Source organism: Mustelus asterias, chromosome 14, assembly GCF_964213995.1.
Source record: "Mustelus asterias chromosome 14, sMusAst1.hap1.1, whole genome shotgun sequence".
In the NCBI taxonomy this organism is placed as follows: domain Eukaryota; kingdom Metazoa; phylum Chordata; class Chondrichthyes; order Carcharhiniformes; family Triakidae; genus Mustelus; species Mustelus asterias.
This window is the reverse complement of record NC_135814.1, coordinates 44,121,716-44,138,924: the sequence shown is the minus strand read 5'-3', so window position 1 is coordinate 44,138,924 and position 17,209 is coordinate 44,121,716.

The following is a 17,209-nucleotide window of genomic DNA, read 5'->3' as shown; positions in this document are numbered from 1 at the left end:
GGGGAGATCTTTTGATGATCCCCTGTAGCCTTTGTGGCCATCATAACATCCTTCCCCCCTTAGGTCCTCTCCCAGCGCCCCCAATGCAGGAGGTCCTTTCCATTGCTTGGCGCTCATTTGGAGGTCCATCGCAGGCAAGGCTGGGTCAGGTGGTATAAACTGATCCGAGGACCTTCTTTTCCAGAGGGAGTGGTTATTGATGTGAGTTCCTCCTCAGGTTTCACTTCAGCTCAGAGGCATATTTTTTCAGCCTCCATCGCCAAGTCCGTAACTTCACTATCCAGGGCCAACGCAGCGTTGTATCCGAGCGGAGGCAATAGGGGGAATTGCCTTGTTTTCGTTGAAGAGGCCCAATAAGGGTTTATGTCGGGAACTATAAAAAACTGTTGACCATAGACGTATTGATAAAACTTCTTCACACCAAATATGACCGCCAACCTTTCCTTCTCAATTCGAGAATATCTTTGCTCTGTATCTGAAAGGGTCCTGGAGGCACACATGATGGGATTTTCCATCCCGTCTTTCCAGTGATGTGACAGTTGAAATGGGCCAGTAAGTTAAATGACAGTAACTGACCTTTATCTTTGGAAAAAGCCACTGTGGAGCTTCCGAGACCATTTCTGCTATTGTCATAGGGCATGGAAGGGGGCCAGTATGGAAGCCAAATTGGGCATAAATTTTCCATAATAATGAACTAATACCAGGAAGGATTTTAATTCCATGGTGTTCCTTGAGGTTGATGCTTCCTTTATGGCCTTTCTGTCTATTCGGTAGCCTAAACAGTTTACGTCAGCTGCTTGGAAAATGCATTTCTCCCTCTTCAAGCAAACTCCTGCTCTGGAAAATCTCTACAAGGTTGGCCAGATTTTCATGTTCTGAAGCCTCCATGGCCAGAATGTCATCTAAGTCTACAGCTACCTTGGGTAGCCCTTGAAGGATGTTCTCTATAACTCTTTGGAAGATAGCACACACTGACAAACCTCAAAGGATAAACAGGTATATTTGTGTGTTAATCATCACGGGAATTTCGGGAGGACTTGTCCAATTCAAGCTGAAGATAGGCATGGCCCATGTCCAACTTGGAGAACATCTTTCTGCCTGTAAACTTAGCGTACAAATCTTTGATTTGGAGCATAGGGTACCTATCGAGTTTGGAAACCAGATTGACTGTTAGTTTACAGTTCTCACAAAAATGAACTGATTTGTCAGGCTTAAGATCAGGGACTAAGGGTGCAGCCCATTTTGCAAAATTCATGGGCTTTATTATATCCAAGCTTTGAAGGCACCCTAGTTCAGTTTCTACCTCCTCCAGCATAGGGCAAGGGACTGGTCTTGCTCTGAAATACCTGGGTGTAGCATCAAGGTCAACATAGATCTTGGCCTTGGCTCCTTTTATTTTTCTCAGGCCCTCTTGAAAAACTTCAGGATATCTAACACTAACTTCATACAGTCCCTCCATGCCGAATCTGAAGATCTTCAAACAGTTCAACTGGATCTGCTGGAGCCAATCTCTCCCATATGGCTTGGTCCATGCTCCTGTACAACAATGAGTGCAAGACCAGCTGATTGCTTCCTGTAAGTTATTGGAACCACCGTGGCGCCTTTTATTTGTGGAGATTCCCCCCATGCAGTCTGGCCTTCGTATTTTCCAAATGCAGGAGTTGGATGCTCAAATGGAGGTACTTACAGGACTGTAGCTTCCGTCTCCACATCCATCTTCAAGGGATGGCCATTAACTAGTATTTCTACCATCGGGTAGAAATATTGACCCAATTCACTATCGGGTCAACTATCATTGTAATAATATGACTCAGTTGTAGTGTCCCTGTCTCTGGAAGAAGGGAGACGTGCATGGCATGTTCAGGCTCTGGCCTCGGCTTTTCTTCTAGGCAGCACATGTTTTGCCTGTCCTTGAAACTTTCCATGGCTGTGTCCTCTGACCGTGTTTGCAATAATCTGTCATCTGGAAGCTGCACCTTTCTGGAGTATATTCTCGAATGCTCTTGGAGTCATCACTGCCTTTCTTTGACTGTTTGGTGGTGACATTAGGGTTCCTATATCGAAAGGAGCCCTTTAGCAGCTGATTTACACAAGCACTCCTCATTGAGGACTGATTACATGAGGTCCCTCCCCCTAATTGAAGGACATTGCTGCCTGATGTCCTTTCTAGTCCTGAGCCCTTTTTCTGTATTCTCAAGTGACAAGGCAATTTCAACAAATTTTTAAAGTACAAATTGGGTTCTGCCAATAGCTTATTTTGGGTGCTTAGGTCATTTATGCCACATATCAATCTGTCTCACAACATTTCATCAAGAGGCGGTTCAAATTTACAATGTTCTGCCAATTTCCGCAATCTAGCCAAGGAATGAAGTGCTAGTATGTTACTCATGTCCTCTCCCCTCAATTCATATTTATCAATACATTTGTTGAAATGCAACACAAATCATTTTAAGATCCTCTGTTGCTTGAATTCTAGCCCACACCTTTATTACCTGGAGATGCTACTTCATCAAAATTTTCCGAACAAACCTCAACTCATCCAAAACACCAATGCCTTCATTCTCATGTAAAGAAACTCATCTCCAAACTCCGTGGCCTGGGCCTCGGCACCTCCCCCTGCGATTGGATCCTGAACTTTCTAACTCACAGACCACAATCAGCAAGGTTAGGCAACAACACCTCCTCCACGATAATCCTCAACACCAGTGCCCCACAAGGCTGCCTTCTCCTTGTGCACCTATGACTGTGTGGCCAAATTCCCCTCCAATTTGATTTTCAAATTTGCTGACAACACCACTGTAGTAGGTTGGATCTCAAACAATGACGAGACAGAGTGCAGGAATGAGAGACAGAATCTGGAGAACTGGTGTGGCAACAATAATCTCTCCCTCAATGTCAACAAAATAAAGGAGATTGTCATCGACTTCAGGAAGCGTAAAGGAGAAGATGCCCCTGTCTACATCAATGGGGACAAAGTAGAAAGGGTCGAGAGCTTCAAGTTTTTAGATGTCCAGATCACCAACAATCTGTCCTGGTCCCCCCATGCCGACATTATAGTTAAGAAAGCCCACCAACGCCTCTACTTTCTCAGAAGACTAAGGAAATTTGGCATGTCAGCTACGACTCTCACCAACTTTTACAAATGCACCATAGAAAGCATTCTTTCTGATTGTATCACAGCAAGATATGGCTCCTGCTCTGCCCAAGACCGCAAGAAACTACAAAAGGTCGTGAATGTAGCTCAATCCATCACGCAAACCAGCCTCCCATCCATTGACTCTGTCTACACTTCCCGATGCCTCGGCAAAGCAGCCAGCATAATTAAGGATCTCATGCACCTTAGACATTCTCTCTTCCACCTTCTTCCTTCGGGAAAAAGATAAAAAAATCTGAGGTCACGTACCAACTGACTCAAGAACAGCTTCTTCCCTGCTGCTGTCAGACTTTTGAATGGGCTTACCTTGCATTAAGTTGATCTTTCTCTACACCCTAGCACTACATTCTGCATTCTCTTGTTTCCTTCTCTATGAACGGTATGTTTTGTCTGGATAGCGCGCAAGAAACAATACTTTTCACTGTATGTTAATACATGTGACAATAATAAATCAAATCAAATCAAATTAAATCAAAGAAAATGCTACACTTCTTATCACCCTGGTTTTCTTTCAGCTCCACTAACTCCCAGCAAATTGACTTTAAAATGTTCATGTTTTAAAAGTCCCTCCAGGGCCTCATCCCCTTCCATCTTAGTGATCTCCTACTTTAACATTCCCTCATGCACCTTTTGCCCTTCTTACATTATTTACTTGTCTCTGTTCTAACTTTGCAGGCTACTTGCTCAGCACTGTACTCCTGCCCTCAAGAGCTTCCTGCCAAATTCCACTGACCTTGGCAACATCTCTTGCTGTTTTCAAAAACAAATTCCTCTTCGAGTACGAGGCAGGTTCTTGCACCTGAGAAGAGCTATTAGAATTGAAGTTGTGATTTTCTAAAATTCTGCATTTTTGCTTATTTTTCAACATTATTGTTTTCGTAACAGTAAAACTTTCCTTTCAATCGCTCCAATAACTCAATTCTTACAGGTCATTGTAATCAGTAGTATTACTCTCCTATCACTTCTTAATATATAAGCTCATTTATACCAACTGTATAGTACAATGTAACATTTTCAGGGTAATGTTTCATTTCAGGTATAGCGATGTGATCCTGATAAACAAGGGGTCTCTTCAGAATAATTGGCTCTCAATTTTAATAAAAACAAATTCCATTACAATGACGAAAAATCAAAACATAATGAATATTCTCCTCTCTTCCCTTTTAATACAAGGAAAGGTATTTTAGAAATAAGCAATATCGACTTTTAGGTTTTTAAACTCTGCACATCCTTAGGCTAGATGATATACACAAATATTTACAGCTGAACATGATCAAACAGCAATGAAAAAAAATCGATAAACCACAACATATTTTAAGTCCAAAAATCCTTTTAGTTGTTTGAAAATTTTAATGTTGTTACATTTGTTATTTCATGCAGATATTTTGTTGCGTCCCTCAGAGGAATGGGTGAATTAGTGAATCGCGCATTCAATAAACCAATGCCCAGAATATGAACTACACTCTCCAAAGTTTTCAATTTGAAGCTTTCAAAAGTTAATTTTTATGTTGTTTTGAGCTGCATGCAGTTTGTTTCCACAATACTTTCATTTTAGGTCTGCACTGTTTCAAACCTGACCGTTTCAAACTTCTATTATTAAAATTTTTGTCTAAGCATCGCTTTGGTCTTTTGATGGGACTGTTCATATTCATAAGTAAAAACATTTCCCTCTATTATTAAAAGAGAAATGTTTCACACTTTTAACTGCCACATCCATTGCATTTTGCAGGCATTAACATTGCTCATTTCCTTTTATGAGCCTTGACCAAAGCCTGCATTCTATGTCATTTACCCTTTGGCAAATACCTTTTACTAAAGTATACAGAGCTTATAGATAATGCTGAGCAAAGGTAGAGATAGGAGTTTAAACCATAAAAAAAACAGCTTTTTAAAGATTATTTGTTCACAGAAGAATTGTGCAAGTGGCTTTAAAAACAAAATTCATGAACACTAAAACTAAGAACATGTCTCACTAATGCAGGAAACAAAGACCTTGGGCAAAGGACAAAACAGAAACTGCTAGAAACAATGCAATACAAAATGTAGGACATTTCAAATCCAGTATAAGCACCTCTGCTCACATAATTAACACAAGGTTAGAAAGAATAAATATCTTCTAAATAAGAGTCATTGATATTGTTAATTGTTATGTTCAACATATAATCAAATAATTACTATAATTGTTTAATCTCAATGTGTAGTTACTGTCAACAGTAACATACATGTATCATATTAAGTAATTACCATAAATATGCATTCACCATACCTTGGCTGGGAGATACTGCGGATAATAGTAAGTGTACTGGGGGTACATCTGTTGTTTCCACACTTTACCCATGAAGATGGAAATGTCTGCCTGTAGCGCAGGAGCTGAGGATTTCTTCAGTTCCTTTGCTATGTTTTCTTAGGCTGCTTTTACTAACAAACCTCACACAAGCCTAAATGCAGACTCGGAAGGCATACTGGAGTTGATGGCTTGAAGGAGATTCACAAATCAGCCTCTTTGTGAGTGAGTTTCTCTCTTGTTTCAATAGAGATAAACTGAAGCACCCTGAAGTAATCAATAGGCTTTCAACACACTAAGTGGGGGAAGGGTGCTTTATAATAGCAAGTTTAACCAACGTGTAATTGATTTACACTTTCAAGCTTATATATGCAATATTGATTTCAATAGTTTATCAAATATTTTTCATTTTTTATTTTACATTTTCCCAATCATGAAAGAGTAAACCTTAAAGCTTCAGATTAATTGACCTTGTCTCTTGAACCATTTTTTAAAAATGAGATGACCTGCATGATACAAACATTGAAACAATAATGCAGTTGTATTGGAGGCATTAAATGGTCTTAATTAACGAATGTTTAATCTGAGTACATTCAGTTACGAATTTGCTCTCCTGCCTATATATATGGTATAATGATTGACATGTCAACTACAACAACTGGCATTTGCAAGGCGCCTTTCAAATAAGAAAATATCCCAAGGCATTTAACAGAACCTTATTCAGACTAAAATTGACAGCAAACCAAAGGAAAGCTTGATTAAGGAGGTAGGTCTGAAGGAGGGTCATAAATAGGGTTTCCTCAATTGTGATTAAATGTATTCCTGAGGTTTCATCTCATGACTTGCTCCCATGCCCCAGCCATTGGTTGGCCGACACGTCCATCCTTGTGATGCACTGCTTTCCTACGCCAATTGTAAAGCAAGAAGACTCATTGCTCAATTGGATGACGCTTGACTGTCAGTCAAACAGCCTCCCCGCCCCTCCAATTTTCATTTCTGGCAAAGAGAAACATCCAAAGAAAATGACAGAAAAAAAAATCCAAATGATTTTTCTCTCGGGTTGTATACAGCGATGTTCTGGAGATTGATCTTCAATTCCTGGAGACTCTAGGTCAATCCTGGAGGGTTGGCAACCCTAAACAAGAAAGGAGGTGGAGAGTGCTGAGAGGATTAGAGAAGGAATTCCAGAACTTAAGGCCTAAATAGCTAAATGCATTTCCGCCAACAGAGGGGTAAAGAATGCAGAATGCATAAAATACCACAATTGAAGCAGCACAGTTTGCAGAAGAGGAGAAGAAGAAACTTTAGGGATAGGAGGGATGTGGAAGATGTGAGTATTAAAATTGAGGCATTGGGAACCTGAAGCCATTGTAGGTCAGTGATCACAGAAGTGACGATGAGGGGCGTTTGGTGCAGGTTAGGTTACAGGCAGCGGAGCTTTTGATGAGCAGCACTTATAAGCTCATTTAAGAAAGAAAAAGAAGACACGCATTGATATAGCATCTTTCACAACCACAGGATGTCTTAAAACACTTTACAGATAATTAAGTACCTTTGAAGCATTGTCACTGTTGTAATGTAGCAAATGCTACATCTAATTAATGTACAGCAAGCTTCCACAAACAACAGTGTAAAGAGTGACAAGATAATCTGTTTTAGTAATGTTGATTGAAGGATAAATATTGGCCAGGTCACCAGGGAGAATTTTCCTGTTCTTCTTCACAATACAGTCATGTGATCTTTTTAAGTGTTGCACTGAAATGTCAGCCTTGATTTTTGTGTTCATTTCTCTGGAGTCTGAAGTCTGGAGTCTCTCAGGTGACAGGCGAGAATGCTACCACCTGAGCCACAGCTGACATTTAATGCAAAATAATGTTACGATTACACTTTGTCTGCCATCATTTAACTGATAATGAAGTGGAATGCCTTTGTGCCATTTAGGTATTATATTAAAAATCTAACTAATATAAGGACACACTTCCTGCTGACTTGTTCCATTATTAAGTGAAGACTTAAAATGGAAACTGTTTGTGTAAGTGTATTCACTCTAATCACCATCACCATATAATTGCTGGCAGTGCAGCATGACCAAGGTTACATAAATAGTTTCTATTATAAATGTGAATATAAGAACTTATCAAGGAAATAAGGTCAAAATTATGACTGAAATTAAGACAATTACATCTGCACACGCTGTTGAATTTTCCTCGCGTTCTAATTCCCCTTCATCTAAATACTCCACATTTGGGGTGGAATTTAATCGAGGACATACAGATCCCGCCACATGTTCAGAAGTGGAGACAACTGCATTCACATCAGGAATTTCCAGAAGGTTGGTTTTAAGGTGAACCTCACATTGATACAGATTTGGAGAATCCTTCTCCCACTTTTAAGGTATTGCTGTTTATTATCTTGGATGCTTCCTGATGATTCCTGTCTCTGCAGAACGACTTTTTGCTGTTTTAAAAGCAGGCAACAAACACTGCTGTCTCATCCATGTGACCTATAACAAGTCTACAGTTATTTTCCAAATAAGGTGGGTGGTCAGGTGATAAATATCCTTTCATTTCAAATTTCCAGCATCTGTAGTATTTTGGTTTCACACTAAACATCTGATATTGTTATTTGACATTTCAAAATTTACACAATCTAGATTTGGAGGCACCATCATACAAAAATTGGGAGGTTGATAGTGATCCCCTAACCGTCCTGTAACCCACATTGAACTTCAACGTATCTTCTTTCCATGGTGTATTTCCGTCAGAAATACAAGTCAGCTGGAACATTATAATTCTTTAGTTGAAATTCCATCCTGAAACAAAGAGATCTGTGAATTTCCCAGGTGACGAGAAATGTCCATATTTAATTAGATATTTGCTCATACAGTCTCAGGACCGTATGGCACTGATACTGCCAAAAGTTACGTGATTATAATGGCCATTTAACAATCTGATTTGGTTCAGAATTTTAAAATATTGTCTGAAAGTTCATCATACATTTTAATATGACAGAATAAACAAAGAAATTTGCTAAACATAATTAGGAAAAGGCAGAAAGATTGGATAGGGTGCACCTTAAGAGGAAATAGATGTATACGAGATGCTATGGAGGGAAGATTCGAAACAAAAAGAAGAAGAGGAAGGAAGATAATATCAGTGCTGGATAGCTTGAAAATTGAAGGTAACAACTGGAAAATGAAAAGACTGGAACTGGACAGAGAGACTTTGGGACGTCTATGAGCCAAGAACCTGTCTTTGGGCACAGCACACATGCAGGATCCTTACAGTGCAGAAGAGGCCATTTGGCCATCAAATCTTTACCGACTCTCTGACAGAGTAACTTATGATGTGGAGATGCCGGCATTTTACTGGGGTAAGCACAGTAAGAAGTCTCACAACACCAGGTTAAAGTCCAACAGGTTTATTTGGCAGCACTAGCTTTCAGAGTCTCAAGCCCCTTCATCAGGTGAGTGAGGACTTGTGTCCACAAACAGGGCATATAAAGACACAAACTCAATTTACAAGATAATGATTGGAATGCGTGTCTTTACAAGTGATCAAGTCTTCAAGGTACAGACAATATGAGTGGAGAGAGGGCCAAGCACAGGTTAAAGAGGTGTGTATTGTCTCCAGACAGGACAGTTAGTGAGATTTTGCAAGCCCAGGCAAATCATGGGGGTTACAGATAGTGTGACATGAACCCAAGATCCCGGTTGAGGCCATCCTCATGTGTGCGGAACTTGGCTATCAGTTTCTGCTCAGCGATTCCGCATTGTCGTGTGTCGTGAAGGCCGCTTTGGAGAACGCTTACCCAAAGATCAGAGGCTGAATGCCCGTGACTGCTGAAGTGTTCCCCGACTAGAAGGGAACACTCCTGCCTGGTGATTGTCGAGTGGTGTTCATTCATTCGTTGTCATAGTGTCTGCATGGTCTCCCCAATGTACCATGCCTCGGGACATCCTTTCCTGCAGCGTATCAGATAGACAACATTGTCGCAAGAGTATGTACTGTGTACCTGGTGGATGGTGTTCTCACGTGAGATGATGGCATCCGTGCCGATGATCCAGCACGTCTTGCAGAGGTTGCTGTGGCAGGGTTGTGTGGTGTCGTGGTCACTGTTCTCCTGAAGGCTGGGTAATTTGCTGTGGACAATGGTCTGTTTGAGGTTGTGCGGTTGTTTGAAGACAAGAAGTGGGGGTGTGGGGATGGCCTTGGCGAGATGTTCGTCTTCATCGATGACATGTTGAAGGCTCCGGAGAAGATGTCGTAGCTTCTCCGCCCCGGGGAAGTACTGGACGACGAAGGGTACTCTGTCCGCCGTGTCCAGTGTTTGTCTTCTGAGGAAGTCGGTGCAGTTTTTCGCTGTGGCATGTCGGAACTGTCAATCGATGAGTCGAGCACCATTTCCTGTTCTTATGAGAGCGTCTTTCAGCGTCTGGAGGTGTCGGTTGCGATCCTCCTCACCTGAGCAGATCCTGTGTATACAGAGGGCTTGTCCGTAGGGGATAGCTTCTTTAACGTGTTTAGGGTGGAAGCTAGAAAAGTGGAGCATCGTGAGGTTATCCGTGAGCTTGTGGAATAGTGAAGTGCTGAGGTGACCGTCCTTGATGGAAATGCGTGTGTCCAAGAATGTAACTGATTCCAGAGAGTAGTCCATGGTGAGTCTGATGGTGGGATGGAACTTGTTGATGTCATCATATAGTTGTTTCAATGATTGTTCGCCATGAGTCCAAAGGAAGAAAATGTCATCGATGTATCTAGTGTATAGCATCGGTTGAAGGTCCCGTGCGGTGAAGAAGTCTTGTTCGAACCTGTGCATAAAGATGTTGGCATATTGAGGTGCAAATATGGTCCCCATGGCTGTTCCGTGTGTCTGGATGAAGAACTGGTTGTTGAAGGTGAAGACGTTGTGGTCCAGAATGAAGTGGATGAGTTGTAGAATTGCATCAAGAGATTGGCAGTTGTCGGCATTGAGTACTGAGACAGTTGCAGCAATGCCGTCATCGTGGGGGATGCTGGTGTAGAGTGCTGAGACATCCATTGTGACGAGGAGTGCTCCTGGTGTGCTGAGTTTCTGTAGGAAGTCCATAGTGTCATGACAGAAGCTGGGGGTTCTTTGCACAATGGGTTTCAGGATGCCCACGACGTAGCTGGAGAGGTTCTCACACAGGGTCCTATTGCCTGATACGATGGGACAGCCGGGTGTGTTGGCCTTGTGTATCTTCGGGCGGCAGTAGAGATCTCCAACGCAGGGAGTAATCATAGAAATCATAGAAACCCTACAGTGCAGAAAGAGGCCATTTGGCCCATCGAGTCTGCACCGACCACAACCCCACCCAGGCCCTACCCCCATATCCCTACATATTTACCCGCTAATCCCTCTACCCTACGCATCTCAGGACACTAAGGGGCAATTTTAGCATGGCCAATCAACCTAACCCGCACATCTTTGGACTGTGGGAGGAAACCGGAGCACCCGGAGGAAACCCACGCAGACACGAGGAGAATGTGCAAACTCCACACAGACAGTGACCCAAGCCGGGAATCGAACCCAGGTCCTTGGAGCTGTGAAGCAGCAGTGCTAACCACTGTGCTACCGTGCCGCCCACGTGGGATGAGAGCAAGGAGGGTGCTCTGAAGGTCCGGATCAAAGGTCTTGATCAGTCTGTTGAGTTGATGGGTGTGTTGTTTGGTCAGATCTGCGGGTAACCGTCTGTAGTGTTCCTGGTTGTTCAGCTATCGGTACACTTCTTTGCAGTAATCCGTTCTGTTCAGTCTGACTATGGCCCCTCCTTTGTCAGCTGGTTTGATGACAATGTTGCGGTTGGTCTTGGGAGTGCGAATGGCGTTGCATTGTGCTTGGGTGACGTTCGGGGCTGTCTTGTGAGTGCGGCTGATGTATCTGACATTGAGGCACCTCCTGATGGCTTGGGCATACATGTCGAGTCGAGGGCAGCAGCCTTCCGGAGGAGTCCAATTCGACTCTTTCCTCGACGGTCGCTGCACTGCGGATCTCTCTGTAGGCTGTTCCGGTTCATTAGCTGTCTCATTGTGGTCGCTGTTGACCTCTTGGGGTTTGTGGAAGAACTCCCGCAGCCTTATTCACCTGATGAATTCCTCTGTGTCTGCTGCGAGACTGATGGGGTCCATTTTAGTGGTGGTGCAGAAATTGAGCCCTCGGCTGAGAACTTCGATTTCGTCTGGTTGAAGTGTGTAGTCCGATAAGCTGACAATGGACTTCCCTGCAGTGGTACTGTTTTCTTCCCTGCTGCCATCAGACTTTTGAATGGACCTACCTCATATTAGGTTGATCTTTCTCTACACCCTGGCCATGACTGTAACAATTCCTTTTTCATTCTCTCCTTGTCAAAGCTTTGTCAAAGCTAGAGTAACTTATCCAGGCCCTCTCCCCTACTCTATCCTCATAACCTCACACATTTCCCTTGGCTAATCCATCTAACTGACACATCTTGGGAAACTAAGAGGCAATTTAGCAGGGCAAATGCACCTAATCTGCACATCTTTGGACTGTGGGAGGAAACCGGAGATCCAGAGAAAACCCACGCAGGCACGGGGAGAATGTGCAAACCCCACACAGACAAATCACACTGTGGGAAACCATAGATGGTTACCACTATGGGTACTGAACCATAGATGGTTATCACTATGGGTACTTGTACATATGTTACTCTTGTTACTGTTGGGGTTAGGGTTGGGGTGTTCCACCTGTTAGCATTGTTCTGTGGTACACTCCGTTTGGCTCCGCCTTCTTATAGAAGTATAAAGGTCACTGCACTTCCTAGTGACCCTTAGTCTGGGATAGTATTGTTAAGCAGTATGCTCTATTCTTGTTGCAAATAAAAGCCTTTATTCCCGGGTACGATCTAGCCTCCCGAGTGGATTAATCGCGCATCAATTTTATTCACAACAAATTTTGTTCAAAAAAAATGGAGCAGATGCTGGATTGGCTAACCTTGGATCCGCGTGCCGCGGGAGCGTCGAACACTTTTGACCATTGGTTGAAGTGTTTCCAGGATTACATCGATGCCTCGACAGCAGTCCAGACCGACGCCGACAGATTGCGGGTCCTCCACGCAAGGGTGAGCGACACTGTGTATGCAACAATCCGTGATTCCCAAGATTGCAAAGAGGCCATCGAATTATTCAAGAAGCTGTACCATAAACCGCCAAACGAAATTCATGCTCGTCACCTATTAGCAACTCGACGGCGGCAGCCCGGCGAAACGACGGGACAGTACCTGCGCGAACTTCAGCAGCTAGCCAGAGCCTGCAATTGCAAGCCGGTGTCGGCTACTCAATACACCAATGATTTGATCCGAGATGCATTCGTGGCGGGAATCGGCTCATCCTATATTCGCCTGCGGCTGCTAGAGCAAGGTAACTTGGACCTGGCTAAGACGGTAGAATTGGCTGATGCGATGGAAACGGCCTCCAGAAGTCTTGAAACCTACCCCACCGACCACGTGGGAACATCGTGGCAAGTACAGCCACCGACTCAACTGTACCCGGCGGTTCCTCGGAACTGCGCGATCATGCTCTCAACTTCAGACCTGACGGCTGCGGCAGCTCCAGGAGGCCCACGGTGCTATTTCTGTGGATTGACGAAGCACCCTCGTCAGAGATGTCCAGCCAGGACGGTATTTTGCTCCACTTGTGGGAAGAAAGGGCACTATGCAAAAGTGTGCTGAGCAAAGCCCCCTTCCAAGCCAAGCAGTGCTGCGTGTGACGCCCCAGGATCCGTCTCCTCGTCTCCGGCCTCGTCGATGTCTTCAACCACGTGCGATTCACGGGCGCCGCCATTTCTGATGACGATGACGCAAGACACGTGCGACATGCGGGTGCCGCCGCTTTCAATGCCATCGACCACGTGCGATCCGTGGGCGCAGCCATTTTGGTCGACACCGGCCGCAGAAGACCAGCAGGGGTCCTCGTCGTCGACTATCTCAGCTGCCTGCAGTTACACTCGGGACCCACCAGTGGCGTCAATCATCCTGGACCAGGCCAAGCCTCACAGACTCGACAAGTCCATGATGGACATAGAGGTAAACGGACGCCTGACGCATTGCCTGTTTGACAGCAGGAGCTCGGAGAGTTTCATCCATCCGGATACAGTGAAACGGTGCACTCTCCACGTGCAAACTGTCAGGCAGACAATCTCTATGGCGTCGAGGTGCCGATCTGTTATTGTTCTTGGGAGCTGTGTGGTAACCTTAAGGATGAGGGGCACAGTTTATGAGAACTTCAGGCTCCTCGTGTTACCGCACCTTTGCGCTCCGGTACTCCTGGGGCTAGACTTTATGGTCCACCTGAAGAGTGTGACCCTGCAGTACGATGGGCCACTCCCTCCACTTTCAGTGGGAGAACAGCAGCCTCCAAATTGTCCAGCGCGCTCCACGTGCAGTCTCTCGACACTCAAAATTACCCCGCCTTCCTTATTTGAAAATCTCGTGCCAGGCTGCAAGCCCATCACGACTAAGAGCAGGCGTTACAGCGCTGAGGATCGGATCTTTATTAGATCTGAGGTTCAGCGGCTCCTCAGGGAAGGGGTCATTCAACCTAGCACTAGCCCATGGAGAGCACAAGTCGTGGTGGTCAAGACTGGAGACAAGCCCTGGATGGTCATAGACTATAGTCAGACCATTAATAGGTACATGCAGCTGGACGCGTACCCTCTCCCACGCATATCTGACATGGTCAACCAGATTGCGCAGTACCGGGTGTTCTCCACCATCGACTTGAAGTCAGCCTACCACCAGCTCCCCATTCGCCCAGAGGACCGAAAATACATGGCCTTTGAGGCGGATGGCCGTCTCTACCACTTCTTAAGAGTCCCTTTCGGCGTCACTAATGGGGTCTCGGTCTTCCAGCGTGAGATGGACCGAATGGTGGACCAAAACGGGCTACGGGCTACCTTCCCGTACCTGGACAACGTCACTATCTGCGGCCATGACCAGCAGGACCACGACGCCAACCTCCTGAAGTTTTTACGCACTGCGTCTCTCCTGAACCTGACCTATAACAGGGAGAAGTGCGTATTCAACAAGCACCGCCTAGCAATCCTCGGATACGTGGTGGAAAACGGGGTCATCGGCCCCGATCCAGACCGTATGCGTCCCCTCCTTGAACTTCCCCTACCCACGAGCATCAAAGCACTGAGAAGATGCTTAGGCTTCTTCTCGTATTATGCACAGTGGGTTCCCAATTACGCGGACAAGCCCGTCCGCTCATAAAGTCTACCTCTTTTCCCCTGACAGCAGAGGCTCGCCTAGCCTTTGAAGGGATAAAAGCTGACATCGCAAAAGCCACGATGCATGCTGTCGATGAGTCCATCCCCTTCCAGGTGGAGAGTGATGCATCTGATTTCGCCCTGGCCGCCACACTTAACCAGGCGGGCAGGCCCGTCGCCTTTTTCTCTCGCACCCTCCAAGGCCCTGAAATTCGGCACTCCTCTGTGGAAAACGAGGCTCAGGCCATTGTGGAGGCCGTACGGCATTGGCACCATTATTTGGCTGGAAAACCATTTACCCTACTCACGGACTAGCAACACGTTCATAGATCATAGAAACCCTACAGTACAGAAAGAGGCCATTCGGCCCATCGAGTCTGCACCGACCACAATCCCACCCAGGCCCTACCCCCATATCTACCCACTAATCCCTCCAACCTACGCATCTCAGGACACTAAGGGCAATTTTTAGCATGGCCAATCAACCTAACCCGCACATCTTTGGACTGTGGGAGGAAACAGGAGGAAACCCACGCAGACACGAGGAGAATGTGCAAACTCCACACAGACAGTGACCCAAGCCGGGAATCGAACCCAGGTCCCTGGAGCTGTGAAGCAGCAGTGCTAACCACTGTGCTACCATGCCGCCCGGTTAAGGGGAAAAATTAAGAATGATAAAATCTTGAGGTGGAGAATCGAACTCTCTACCTACAACTATGATATCATGTACCGTCCGGGGAAGCTCAATGAGCCCTCAGATGCCCTGTCGCGTGGAACATGTGCCAGTGTGCAGGAGGACCAGCTACAGGCCCTCCACAATGATCTCTGCCATCCGGAGATCACTCAGCTCTTCCATTTTGTAAAGGCCCAGAATCTGCCCTACTCCATAGAGGATGTCAGGTCGATAACTCGAAGCTGCCAGGTATGTGCTGAATGCAAGCCGCACTTCTACCGACCTGACAGGGCACAACTCATTAAGGCCACTCGCCCTTTTGAACGACTGAGTGTTGATTTCAAGGGCCCCCTTCCTTCGACAGATCGGAATGTGTACTTCCTCAACGTGGTTGACGAGTACTCCCGATTCCCTTTTGCCATTCCCTGTTCTGACATGTCCGCTGCCACGGTCATCAAAGCCCTGCGGAGTCTTTTCACCCTGTTCGGATACCCCAGTTATATCCACAGTGATAGGGGTTCGTCGTTTATGAGCGACGACTTGAGGCAATACCTGCTCTCTAAAGGAATTGCCTCAAGTAGGACTACGAGTTACAACCCCAGGGGTAACGGGCAGGTCGAAAGAGAAAACGCTACAGTCTGGAAGGCTGTCTTACTGGCGTTAAGGTCTAGGGGTCTTCCAGTCTCCCGTTGGCAAGAAGTACTTTCTGATGCGCTCCATTCAATCCGGTCCCTCCTGTGTACGGCAACCAACACTACCCCACATGAGCGGATGTTTACCTTCCCTAGGAAGTCTTCCTCTGGGACCTCACTGCCGTCTTGGTTGACGTACTCAGGACCTGTCCTCCTGCGGCAGCATGTTAGGGCCCGCAAGTCCGACCCTTTGGTTGAATAGGTCCATCTCCTTCACGCCAACCCTCAATATGCCTATGTGGCATATCCTGACGGGCGAGAGGACACGGTCTCTATCAGAGATCTGGCGCCTGCAAGGGGAAACCCCCGTCACTCCCGCACCTCTGGTTAGGATTCCTTTGCCCATTCTCTCCCCTCCTGACACGGCGCGGGCAGCATCGGGACTTCCACTTAATCCTCTTACTCCCGTGTACAGCTTGCCTGAGTCCAGGAGATTGTCACAGGTGCGTGAGGAACTGGAGGAGTCACTGGACACCACCTTGGAGAGAGGGACACCACGGTCACCAGAACCGGCACTGGCGCCAGTGCTGTGGAGGTCGCAGAGACGGTGCGGACCTCCGATCCGACTGAACTTGTGAACATATGGACAGTTCGTATTGTTTTTTACCCCACCGGCCTTTGTTTTTAAAGGAGGGGTGAATGTGGTGAACCATAGATGGTTACCACTATGGGTACTGAACCATAGATGGTTATCACTATGGGTACTTGTACATATGTTACTCTTGTTACTGTTGGGGTTAGGGTTGGGGTGTTCCACCTGTTAGCATTGTTCTGTGGTACACTCCGTTTGGCTCCGCCTTCTTATAGAAGTATAAAGGTCACTGCCACTTCCTAGTGACCCTTAGTCTGGGATAGTATTGTTAAGCAGTATGCTCTATTCTTGTTGCAAATAAAAGCCTTTATTCCCGGGTACGATCTAGCCTCCCGAGTGGATTAATCGCGCATCACACACAAACAGCTTCAGGTGGAAGTGGCCACTGTTGAGATGTTCCAAGCAGACCTAAAGCCATGATGTACATCCTGCATGAGTTTATCAGTGGTAGTGCAGATGAGGACGGCGTTTAATTTCTGTGGCTCTGCTTCCTTCCAGTCAGGCTTTGGAAACTAGCCAAATAAATGAACTAGCCAAGGAGCAGTGAAGACCTGCATACAACAAGTGG